This window comes from Bos mutus, chromosome 3, assembly GCF_027580195.1.
Source record: "Bos mutus isolate GX-2022 chromosome 3, NWIPB_WYAK_1.1, whole genome shotgun sequence".
In the NCBI taxonomy this organism is placed as follows: domain Eukaryota; kingdom Metazoa; phylum Chordata; class Mammalia; order Artiodactyla; family Bovidae; genus Bos; species Bos mutus.
The window spans coordinates 50,018,417-50,030,913 of NC_091619.1; the positions used below are offsets into that span (position 1 = coordinate 50,018,417).

The following is a 12,497-nucleotide window of genomic DNA, read 5'->3' on the forward strand; positions in this document are numbered from 1 at the left end:
CCAATAATGTAAAGCTTTTGATGACAGGTAGTACATACAATGGCACCCCACTCCAGTACTCTTGCCTGGAAAATCCCATGGATGGAGGAGCCTGGTAGGCTGCAGTCCATGGGGTCGCTAGGAGTCGGACACGACTGAGTGACTTCATTTTCACTCTTCACTTTCATGCATTGGAGAAGGAAATGGCAACCCACTCCAGTGTTCTTGCCTGGAGAATCCCAGGGACGGGGGAGCCTGGTGGGCTGCCATCTATGGGATCGCACAGAGTCGGACACGACTGAAGCAACACAGCAGCAGCAGCAGCAGTAGCAGTACATCCAAGGAGATCAAACCAGTCAATCCTGAAGGAAATCAACCCTGAATATTCATTGGAAGGACTAATGCTGAAGTTGCAACACTTTGGTCACTTGATCTTTTCATTGGGAAAGATCCTGAGGCCGGGAAAGATTGAAGGCAAAAGGAGAAGAGGGGACAGAGGGTGAGATCTTTAGGTAGCATCACCAACCCACTGGACATGAATCTGAGCAAACTCCAAGAGATAGTGAAGGACAGGTAAGCCTGGCGTACCTCGGTCTACAGGGTCACAAATAGTTGGACACGACTTAGTGATTGAATAGCAACAACAACAACAATGTCCTGGTGGTTGAGGACTTGGGCTCTGAGCTAGATGGATGTGGATTTGAATTCTGACTCTCTCACTTATTATATGTACTATCTTAGAAATTCTAAGGCTTTAAGGTAGGTTTGCACATAGGCCTCAGTTTGTATACAGCTTTACAGGGCTTGAGAAGTAAATGTGTTTATGTATATAGAATGTTTAGAACTCTGCCTGGCACAGAATAATTGTCCAGTTTTGAGTTATACATAATTGGTTACACTATTGAGAATCTGATTATTGTGAACAGTTACTTCATTACTCTCTAAAGACAAGACTGTTATCTAGGACTTGGTTTTTCTCTGTCTCTACTTCTACGTCATTTTATTTAGAAATTAAAAAGCTTTAATTAACATGATTGATATGTTTAAATGTAGGATTAAACATTCAAACCCAGTTTAAGTGTTCATGTCTGCTCTTGAAACTAAAACTTGACAGTTTGAGTCATGAATACTTTGTAATTTGAGTCTATGAGAAGTGTAAGTCCTTGAACCTATAACTCTACCTAGACTGTTGGCTCCTACAGGGCATTAGCCCTATATATTTCTCCAAGGCCTCACTGAAGCCTCTCACACAATAGGTGTTCAATAAATATTGGTAAGGAATGAATTGTTCATTTTAGAGATTTTTGCAGTAATCCAGGTGATTCAATAATGATTTGGCTTTTGTGGAAATATCTCCAATTGAGTGAGTTCTCTATGTATAGGCACAAGAGAAAAAAGAGGAGAAACACTTTCTCTTCTCCCAAAGTAGGAAAACCCAATAACTTTCCAAATAATAATATTGCAGAAGTAATAATATAAGAAACTTTCCCATTCTACTCTCTAGCGATTAAAAGCCTAGGACCATAACTTTTTAGAATTTGAAGAGGTCTCCTAGGCCAAGCTCTTCATTTAACAGAGGAGAAAACAGACTTGGAGAGTTTAAGCCCATAGTCCAAAGTTCCACATCTAGTCAAAGCGCAGAGTCAAGACAGGACGTCTGGTCTCTGAAACCTGTCTGCCTAGAGTCATTTCACCAGCCTCTTGGTAAAACAGTGTCCTTTGGTTTAAGAATATCTTTCAACAGAAAAACCAGGTGTAAAGAAGGAGTATCAAAGTGGTATTCTGATGACAGCGTTCATCAACTCTTGTAGCAGTCAGTTCAATCGGACTTGCACGCAGGAAGTTGCACGGCGTCAACACCTTCACTTACATCGTGTCAATCTAGGGATAATGCCAGTAATGCTGACCAAGCTCCTTTGTATTAATTTATCTAGTGAGCAGGGGGTATTGGCTGCGTTATGCACTTTCAGCTGTTAGGAGGAGGCAAGACCCACCATTAGAAAGCATCTTGATATATAGCAAGCAGGACTGCAGGTGGGAAAAACAAGCAAGGACAGAATGTGCGCCTGGGGGCCTTTGCTAGGGTGTAGGCAAGAGGTTTACCGGAGGTTTTAGAATTTTTATATCAAGACGGAGGGAACCAAATAACCCAACTCTTCCAGAGAGCTCTGAAAAGTTAGAAACACCTAGTTGGAGCATGGGAATCCCTGCAGCTCCCGTCCACGTTCCACCCCTGCTCCCTGCTCCCTGCCTCAATGTGGCTCTTCTCTGAGGACTGGGACCCCCTCCCTCACGGCCGATCGCCCCAACCTGGGCGCGCAGCACCCCAGCCGTTCCCGGTACTCCTTTCCTCTCCCTCCCTCCTCGGTCCGAAGGGAAACTCAGGCTCCGGCCGCGCTCGGGGTTCATCCATCAGCACGAGAGGAAAAGGGGGAGGAGAGAGGGGAGGCGGGCGGCGGGAGGAGGAGTTTCTCGGCGGCCCGGAGCTCCGGTGGGGACCGCGGAGGAGGAGCGCCCTTCCCCCCGCGCGCTGATTGCTGTGGCGTCCTGCCCATCCCCGCCCGCGTGTGTGAGGGGGAGCGAGTGCGCTGGGTCGGCCCGATGGGGGTAATCGAGGGTTTCGGGGACGCCGAGTGGCGCTTTCCTCTTCCTAGTGAGTGAGGGAGGGAAGTCGGCGGCTCTCGTGCCCGGCCACTTTCCCTGCGCTATTCCCTGAGCTCCCTGCAGGAGGAGAAAGTCCCCGGCGGGTCGGGATGGCGTAGTTGCGCCGCGGCGCAGCAGCTGCCGGAGCTCGCGGCCGCCGGGCGCTGGGCGGGGAAACTTTGCTCTGCTTTCCTGCAACTTGTGGCGGGTGGATCTCCGTTTGACACACTGCCTCCGAGGTACGTGCGGGCTCAGCCTAGCGGCGCTGCAGCCCGCGCCGGGACGCCCTTGGCCGCCAGGCTAGCCCAGCACCCGTGCCGGCCGAGGGCTCTCCAGGCTGCGCGGGGGCTGTTGGCGTTGCGCTAGGTTCCGCGCCTGTTTCCCGGCCGGGATCGCTCCGGCCGCCCGGACCCCTGGGCTTCTTGGGGGCGGCGTTGGTCGGTTGGTGTTTACGCTGTGAGGTGCACAGGGGAGCGACCGTCCCGGGTGGGCAGCGCTCCGGGCGATGCGGTGTGCTGGGGAGGACATCTGCTCCGCGCCTGCCCTCACTCTTCCTTTCCGCGGTTTCTTCTGACCTCCGCGGGGCGCGCTGGCCACTTCCCACCAGGCGCGTGACACCGTCGGTGGGAAAGATTTGTTGTGGGTTTATACTCAATTGCCATTGCAGAGGCTGCGGCCCCGGCACTGGCGCACCAACAGGAGCTTCACTCCCCGCGGGCCGCGCCCTCAGGGTGCACTGCGGGCGGCGCCGAGCGCTGCAGCCCAGAGTCCCGCAGAGAATCCTCCCTCCCGCTTTAACTTGCTAGCCACCTTTCCCGGTTTATTTTGAAGGCTTCCCTTAGCATGTTCATTTGGTTAGAATAATCTGGAAACTCTTGGACTGTTGCTAGGAGAATCTTCTTGCAGTCTTGTTCTTATTAGGGCATTTGCTTCACTTTCCAGAATCATTTAGTGTAGGGAACCAGCTTGTCAAACTTGAATTACCTTGACAGTGTGTGTGTGTTAGTTGCTCATTCATGACCGACTCTGCGACCCCATGGACTGTAATGGACTGTGGCTAGCTCTCCAGGCTCTTCTGTCCATGGGATTCTCCAGGCAAGAATACTGGAGTGGGTTGCCATTCCCTTCTCCAGGGGATCTTCCCGACCTGGATTTCCTGCTTGGCAGGCAGTTTCTTTACCATCTGAGCCACCAATACTGGCTCCCACCTTGACCGAATAGAACTTAATGGATTTAGTGTCTACCAAAAAGAGCTGAGAGAAGAAAATCACTCCATTTCCTTAGCTGTGAAATGGGAATAATAATAGTATTGGCCTCAATGTTACTGTGAGGATTGAATGATTTCAAATATGTAAAGTACTAGAACAGTGCCTGTGCACCGCTATTAGCTGTGCTTGTCCTGAGCCCAGTGGAGACTGGACCGGAGCGTGGAGGGTAAGGGATGGTAGGAATGACAGACTAAGATGGGGAACCAGACTTTTTCTGAACTCTGCATCCCTTCCAAGAGAAATAAGCAATTGGTTTGGGAGGAGATAAGTCTCCCACAAGTAGCAAAGCACATGTCAAGACCTTTTAATTTTCCTGGAATAGTACTTTAGGTTGCAAACAGGTACTCCAGTGTGAAATTAGCTACTTTCTTTCCGGAAATAATAAAAGCTAACGTTTATTGGGCCCAAACTCTGTGCCAGACACTCTCCTAAATGCCTTATGGACACTTAATCGTTACACCAACTCTCTGGAAAAAACACTATTAATAGCTCTAATTTGCAGATAAGACACTAGAAGTTAGTTACTTGCCCAGGCTATTACACAACTGTTAGTTCTGTCTGATTCCAGAGCAAGCTTAGCCACTCAGCAGAGAGCAGCAAGTGCAGTCAGATTTGTGTGCGGTGAGTCTGGGCAGCTTTTCCCATCCTTCAACTTCCCACTGAGTTGAACACACATCTCTTGAAACACAAATCAGGTATCCGTGATTAATTTAGGTGATCTACCCATGGGGGTGCCAAATTTCAGCTTCTCTGAAACTGGCTCCAAGTAATTATAAATAGAACTCTGATTTATATTAATTAATTTAGATCTTTAAACTTCATTTCTCATATTAATTCTCTAGACATTGTTGGTCAGGGTTACTTGGCTTCCTTAGGAAACAGCTTGGGGTTGGCACAGGAGGCAGGGAAATAATTCTTACCCCCTTAAGGGCTATTAAAATGAAATTGATTTCATGCCATTGTGTCAGTTAAAGGATGTTGCTCTGTTTCTTGATGTTCTCTGCTTTTGGCTTCAATTCTGCATTGTTTAGTGTTTCAAGGCTTCAGCATGTTTTCAGCCCTTCAGTTTCTCTTTGTCATTTGTCAACTTTAATTTTTCCTGTTTTGATGGAATCTGACCATTACATGGCACCTTTGCTTAACAACTGTTGACCCAGCTCATGTTTTTAAACATAAAAATCACCAACTTACTTTTGAACCCCAGCACTTCAAAGGCAACCCCTGGGGAATTCATTGTTATTTTGAGTATTAGCCAATAGGGGGAGCATAGCACACTATGTATTGATGTCTGTTAGGCACCTAAACCAGTTTTTTTTAGAGTATTCAGCATACATTTCAGGAATGGAAAATGTTGTGGCTTTATCTAGCAAAATAACCAACTTGCTTTCTGACTTGACTTTGGAGAACTGGGTTTAATTTCAACTGATGAGTGTAAGAATAACTTTGAGGACAGGGCCTATGTATTGGATATATGTCTAGAACTCTGTGGTGTATGGACAGATATTAAATACACACACAGTTTATTTCCATTTGTTTTCATTAAGAGGCATATGTAAAATAATTTTGTGTACTTTGAATAATATTTTAAACTATCTAGGGGAACTGGGAGTCCAGAGAGATACATTGTGAGTTCTTTTGTAATGAAGCTCATTTGTCTTTTGTAGAAGAGTGGATATAGTGAATTTGTTCTCAGGAAGGCTGGTGTTCTCACAATCCTGTCATTATCATTTTTCATTAACATCTGAGTGCAAGACAATAAGGAATTGTTAAATTGAGTTTCTATTCCAGAACATTCTTCAGAGGCTTATATTTTAGTATGATAATAGTTCAGAAATAACATGTTTGTTTAGTATAGATGCAGTGTGTCTACAGATAAATATATAAGCAATATTTAGGAATTAACATGCTTGGAAAAGCAGTTACACTAACTTTTTAAAAAAGTTTTTCATCTCTGCAATTTTGTAGGTCAGTTTCCTTTCTTGCTTCTTGAGTATCAGGTACTTTATTTCATTTACCAAGTTAGGGTCAAGTGGATTTTATTTTAAAGTAACTTTCAAACTTAGTCCTTTCTTTCTAAATCTCAGTACTGCAGTTACACTTCAGAGTAGCATTTTATTTAGTCTAGTTTTCCATGGTCTTTTAGTTTACTTATTCAGCAAACTTGTAGCAACTCCCAAGTCCCTAATAGGCTTAAGGTTACTGGTGTTGGAGTTAGCCAGTCCTCTGATAGCAGGATGCCTTAATGCTTCCTAGGGTTTAGGAAAGCCTGTTTGTTTGTTTTTTTAACCACCATTATTGACAAAATTGGTTTGCTTAAAGAGAAGTATTGTCCCATTCTTTTGAAGATTCAAAGGAATTAATCTTTCTTTTTGCATGCAAACTTGATTATATCTTGTAAAAGTCAAGTGATTCTTGCTTTTCTGAGGGCCTGCTCTGGGCCTAAGCACACAGAGAACTCAAATGTCCTTTGAGTACTAAGAAGGTGATCTCTGCAGACTCTTTAATACCTAACTGTTGACCAACTTCCCAGGATCATAAATTTGTGGAAATTTCTGACTTTACATTTTAAGCATAACAGGTAGAACCATTAACATTTAGAGGATCACTGGTAAGTATCAACATTGCTGTAATATTTTTCCTGGATGAATTTGATCCGTGGTCATTTTAAATTACCCCTGTTCTTGATAATCCATTTTGAAACTGTATTTTTTTCTTCCCTCATTGCTGTTGGACAAAAACTAATTATAATTGTCAGGTTCATTAGTTAATGAGGACACTCTGGCTTTTCTCCTTTTTTTTTCTTTTAATTCAACAGTTATTTTATAAATGATTTTATCTCTGTTTCAGTCTCTCCACTGGAGCGTTTTGCTTATATTTTTAAACTTCTTTTGAAATTTTGAAACTTAAAATGTTAACTACATTTTGAACTTTGCATGATTCAAGTTAGATAGTGATTTGGGGGTCTTTAACTTAAGAGCAATCTTGTATTGCCTTTAGGAACATGGATAGTTTGGAATATAAAAGAGTGAATCTAGGGCATTTGAGGCTTCCACATCTTCAGAGTAACACTTGGAATGACAGCGTTGTCTTTTTGTAGCGTTTCATAAAGCACAAGCTATTGCTGATTTGTTCGGTTTTTAGTCAAGCTGAAATAAATCACAGCTTCGAAGTGCCTTACAAAAAAGGATTTAGGTCCATTTCCTGGGCTCTGTCCATTTCTAGATTTCTTGTTTTATTTCTTTTGAAATAGCACATTTGTTTGTTAACTGACATTGAGATTTATTTTCTCTGTTTGCAAAGTTTTAAGATTTAGCACAGATTTCCGAGCCTCTTGCTTTCTTTTAGGAGGACATTGTTTTTATTTCTCCACCAAGACGTGCAGTATTTAATGTTTGAAGCACCATTCTTAAATTTTCTGCATGGGGCCCCTCTCATTTGGACCTTCTTCTGCATGTTTTATTCTTCAGTTTTCTAGGTCAAACAACAAGACTTAGTAGGCTGACAACTAAAGGTATAAGGGATGGAGACCATATTTAAAATTGAGATTATCCCCCAAGGTCTGAAACATGGTCTCCAGAAGCACATCCTTAGGCTATCTTGTTAGTTCCTGCTTAAGATAATTAATTATAGAAAAAAAAAGGTTAAGTCTGTTGCTAGTGCTGGTGATTCCTTTAGCCTGACAAAGTTCATTTTTAAGATTTAATTTTAAATTGTTGCCACAGTAATAATTTAGAATCTAGTCTGAAGTGTCAGCTCTGTCTTCACTTTAAGAAAAAGGATGGTGATCCAGAGGCATATACTTTCCCTTAATTCTTGGACTCTGGGAGAAAGGGGACTTCAGGGTTGGGTACTTTTTGCAGAAGAAGGAAGAAGCACCTGCTTGTTTGTGCTTCCAAGCTCATAATTCATTTCCCTGGTACAGGCTGAAGGTCAGCTTTTTGTTTGAATTTGCCGATGGGCCATTTGTAAAAACACATTTAAGTTGATTAGTCCCTGAAAAAAAATGATCTTTAGAAAACAATCTTTACAGATACTAGTCCTTGAGCTCTCCTGTGATCAGATTGCCCTGGGAAAAGGTCTGGAGTTTACAGATGTGATGGCTAAGCACCAGTGATGGGTAAGAACACCAAGTGGACCAGGTGGACGGCCTAGCAGAACTTAGGGTTTCTGTTTTTTAATTCTGATTATACTATTTTATTAATGGAAACTTGATGAATACTTAATTCCATTTGGTGTGTGAAAAGATTCCCTTTTGGGAGTATAATTCCGTTAGCATTTTTAGTGATTTATGTGTTTTGACATATGAAATTGTTCATTGGATGCAAAAATACACTGGTGGCTATTTGCAAATTTCATTTTATAATTAACTGCATGAGGATTGCTGGAATAGAATGTTGCTTTTTTTTTTTTTTAATATTTGGAAGGTTATTTGAGGTGAAATATTTAGATTCCAATCTCAAGACCTTGTGTTCATGTGGTACCCTAAATACTTTTGTGTGATACTCCCCTGTGTTGTTTTGAGTTATCTCTTTTCTGGTATTTTTCTTTAAAACAAAATGTACTCAAACACAAAACTCTCCTTCTGAGTGTCCATAAAGAATAAATATCTCATTTTACTATATTACATTTTGTGCAATTGACTGGCAAATGAAATTCAACTTTGAGGGAAAGCACCATTGACTCATTACATACATTTTGCATCACTGCATGTAAGGTCTTCCCTATATGTGTGGGAGAAGTTTCTGATCTTCCAAATGGGTATGTTTACTATTGTTGGTCTCTATTTGTCAAATCCTTTCTGAGCAGACAGTCCTCTTAGTTTCTTATTTTTGTGTCTTTATAGAGATAGTTAGGGCTTCCTGGGTGGCTCAGTGGTAAAGAGCCAGTGCAGGAGATGCACAGAGATCTCTCCCTGGGTCGGAGAGATCCCCTGGAAAAGGAAATGGCAACCCATTCCAGTAGTCTTGCCTAGTGAATCCCACAGACAGAGGAGCCTGCAAGCTATAGTCCATGGCGTCACAAAGAGTCAGAAAAGACTTAATGACTAAACAACAACAACACAGCTACTTGCTGTATGTTTATAATGTGCCCTCTGAATCATGAAAAAATCCATAGCAGCTGCTTTGTTTTGAATCCATCATAATCATCCAGTACAAAGCTGTGCAGCCATTGGATGCATCATGTTTTTGACACAGGAGCCAGGAGAATGATGACCTACTTGATACATTTCATATTTTGGGGGTACATATGCTTTTTTCAGTTTGTGGCCTCTTTATTTCATTTCTAGAATGGCTGCTGTCTAAGATATTGAAGGTTTTAATTTTATTCAGTGTGTGGGCAAACAGGGAGATTTCCCGTAGAAGCAGTTCTACCAAATTTAAAAAAAAAAACACTTCCAGAAAGTATCCTATATAGATACCTTGTTAGATAAGGCTTTGATGATGTTCAGATGGGAAATAACTGAACACAAAGCAGGCTTCCACTTAGCTTCATTGAATAGGGGGGCTAGGAGAGAGGGGGGAGTGTCTAATTTGTCAGGGGAAAATTCACTTTTGCATAATATAAGGCATTTAAATTTAAATTTTTTGGGGGGGATTAATATATATTTCTAGTAGTTACATAGGTAAGAGGTTTGCAAAAGAAATTTTGCTAAGGTTGAGATTCTGTAGTTGGCAACTCTTATGACCCTGAAGATCCTGTTCCCTGAAGCCAGGAAAAAGCAGTCTGTTTCCAATTATAAATCACAAAAATAGGGAAATTAGGCCAAGAAAAATGATCATTTTGGGGGTTGGGTTGATTTTTTTCAGAGGGTAAAGGAGAAAGGACCATAGGCGCACAGTAAAAAAAAAAATCTGCTATTCTGTTGGCTTTCAATTTTTTTTTTTTTTCAAGCAGTCTGTATTGGAAATTAAGAATAATTTTAGGTTTAAAGACATTTCCTCCTTCAGCTCCTTTTTGTTTCTCAGAGTGCAAATAGAGGAGCAGTTAGGCAGCTTCTGCTGACACTGAGGGGCTTGGTCCCCGTGTTTTGGGACCCAGCTCGTATTACTGGTAAAGCCTTTTCCTGTCTGAATGGTGCCAGATTATGGCTTTCCAGCATCATCCCAGCTGGTTGGGGCTATGGTTTATTTATTACACTTTATACTATGCTTTGTGGGCTTCTCTCCTGTCTCAAACCGTAAAGAATCTGCCTGCAATGGAGGAGATCCAAGTTCGACCCCTGGATGGGGAAGATCCCCTGGAGTGGGGAGTGGCAACCCACTCCAGTATTCCAGTATTCTTGCCTGGAGTATTCCCTGGACAGAGAAGCCTGGCCGGGCTACAGTGCAAGAGGTCGCAAAGAGTTTAACAGGACTGAGCCACTAACACTTTCACTTCTTTCTTTTCCCCATACTATGCTTTGAATGAAGATGTAGTCCCTACGGATTAGTATAAAGCTGCTCTGGGAGAAAGACTAGGTTTGCTAGTGTGAGAACAGTCGGAGGTGAGAAGCCTAACTGGGAGTTGGGTGACGTGTGAGTGAATCTATTGTCCTCAGCACTTGTCGGAAGCAACTAGCCTTTCTTAAATACAGCCTGCTGCTAGTTTCAGGATTAGTGGTCCCATGAGACCCAGGTGTTAACTAAGAAATCTCCTTTCTACTGCCAGAAGATCACCAACAGATCTTGGTTCCTGTTTCTCACACCTTAAGCCTCCAGAGTGTTGAATAAAACTTTCCCGATGGTACAGAATCTTTCATAACAACGTCGTCCTTCGGGGCTAGTGGTGTTCAGCGATTGGCTCTTTTCTTCTCACCTCTGGCAAACTCCTCGGCCTGCAGCGGGCGGGCTCCCACGCCCACTGCACCGTCACCCCAGATGGGCGGGTGCCAGAGAAGGTGCGAAGTGCAAAATTCCGAGCTTGTTTTCAGTCAGCATCTTAAGTGTCCTCTCTCTGGTGCCTTACTCTCTCCCACGTTTTATTACCTTGGTTTCCTGGAACTACTTTGTCCTGGTTTCCCCCACTTCCTGCCCGATCTCTTCAGGTTTCCTTCTCAGTGCTTTTCTGTGTAGGTCGTTGTTTTCCAGCTTCCATGTTTCCCTCCACTCCTCCATCATTCAATGGCTCATATTTTTCGGTCACAGTGGTCACCTAACTCCCAGTTTCATGCGTCTGTCTCCTTATTTCCAGCAACTACCTGGCTATTCTGTCAGTTTTTCTGTTAAAGCTAAGCCCCATGGCGGTCCAGTGGTTGAGACTTCCTGCTTCCATTGCAAAGGGTGTGGGCTCCATCCCTGTTTGGAGAACTAAGATACCAGATGCCCCTGGTATGCGTGCAGTCGCTCAGTCGTGTCAGACCCTTTGCAGTTTCATGGACTGTAGCCCGCCAGGCTCCTCTGTCCATGGAATTTTCCAGGCAAGAATACTGGAGTGGGTTGCCATTTCCTACTCCAGGGCATCTTCCCAACCCAGGGATTGAGCCTGTGTCTCTTTGCATTTCCTGTTTTGGCAGGCAGATTATTTACCACTGTGCCATCTGGGAAGACGTGACATGCCCCTGGAGAGGGCTGAAAAACAGAAGAAAACAACAACAATAAAACCAAAAAACTAAGTCCCAATCCCAGCATACGATTTCTCTGTGGTCCCCAGCCCCTAACTCCTGTATTTCACATGTCAGTAAGTGGCACCAGTTTCCAAGTTAGGATCCTCAGGCATACTCAACTTCCTTTTGCTTACCTCCTCCAGCCGACTCACACCAATCTCATGGTGTCTTACTTTTAGCAGATCTCAATTGGTATTTCGGAGAAGGCAATGGCACCCCACTCCAGTACTCTTGCCTGGAAAATGCCACGGATGGAGGAGCCTGGTAGGCTGCAGTCCATGGGGTCGTTAAGAGTCGGACCCGACTGAGCGACTTCCCTTTCACTTTTCACTTTCATGCATTGGAGAAGGAAATGGCAACCCACTCCAGTGTTCTTGCCTGAAGAATCCCAGGGATGGGGGAGCCTGGTGGGCTTCCATCTATGGGGTCGCACAGAGTCGGACACGACTAAAACGACTTAGCAGGAGCAGCAGCAATTGGTATTTTCTTTATTTTCCCTGAGTTGCAGGAAACTTTATTTATGGACACAGAAATTGGAATTTCATATAATTTCCAATGTATCATGATGTTTTATCATTCCTTTGACTTTTCTCCATCATTTTAACATGTAAACACCAATCTTAGCTCTACAATAGAGATTGGCTAACTAGGTCTATAGGTCAAGCCCTGCAATTGGCATGTTCTTCTCTATTTCCAAATCATCATCTCACCTGGATTATTACAGATGTATTCCAGTTGGTTTTCCTGGTTTCAGTATCTTTCTCTCAAATGTTTGTCCATTATGATTGGTACCTTCTAAAATACAGATCTGTGTTTTCCTTTCTTTTATTTAAAATATCTGCTGTTCCATTATCCTTGGCATGGGATGTCTGGTTACTCACAACGTAGCCCAGCCTACTTTTTAGTTATTTTCCTTCACTTCTCCCATGAACCTCACTGTGCTCCTACAAGACTCCTTATGTTTTCCAGAGCACACCCTGTGCTCTCATGCCCTGTTCCTTTAGTACTGGTCTTTTCTCTAGCAT

At 43.3% G+C, this 12,497-nt stretch overlaps 1 protein-coding gene across 3 annotated transcripts in view; it reads left to right on the top strand.

The window, feature by feature from the left end:
- Window positions 1-2,581: 2,581 nt before the first annotated feature.
- Window positions 2,582-12,497, top strand: part of TGFBR3 (transforming growth factor beta receptor 3) — a 209,241-nt gene continuing 199,325 nt past the window's right edge. For all 3 annotated transcript variants that reach the window (XM_070367696.1, XM_070367695.1, XM_070367697.1), the window contains exon 1: window positions 2,582-2,861. The gene's annotated coding sequence lies outside the window, so the exon portion shown is untranslated. The remainder of the gene's footprint in view (window positions 2,862-12,497) is intronic.